The sequence below is a fragment of the Octopus bimaculoides genome, chromosome 27 (genome assembly GCF_001194135.2).
Source record: "Octopus bimaculoides isolate UCB-OBI-ISO-001 chromosome 27, ASM119413v2, whole genome shotgun sequence".
Taxonomy (NCBI): domain Eukaryota; kingdom Metazoa; phylum Mollusca; class Cephalopoda; order Octopoda; family Octopodidae; genus Octopus; species Octopus bimaculoides.
The window spans coordinates 15,331,396-15,331,823 of NC_069007.1; positions in this window are offsets into that span (position 1 = coordinate 15,331,396).

Sequence of the window (428 nt, forward strand, 5' to 3'; positions counted from 1 at the left end):
TACACACACACACACACACACACACACACACACACACACACACACTCACATAATACATTGAATCAAAGAGTTTTGTTACAGTGACATATACATCATATACAGAGAGAGATGTTTGTCTAAGATGAAAGCAAAAAGATAGTTATATAGGCAGATAGAGAGAAGATAAAAACATATAAAGTGATATAGTTTGAGAGTAGAAGAGACGTACATATATATAAATATATTTATGTCTATCTATCTATCTATCTATCTATCTATCTATCTATCTATCTATCTATCTATCTATCTGTCTGTCTGTCTGTCTGTATGTCTGTCTGTCTGTCAGTCTTTCTGTCTGTCTGTCTGTCTGTATGTCTGTCTATCTATCTATCTATCTAGCTATATATGTATATATATGCATGTGTATATATATATATATATATATATAT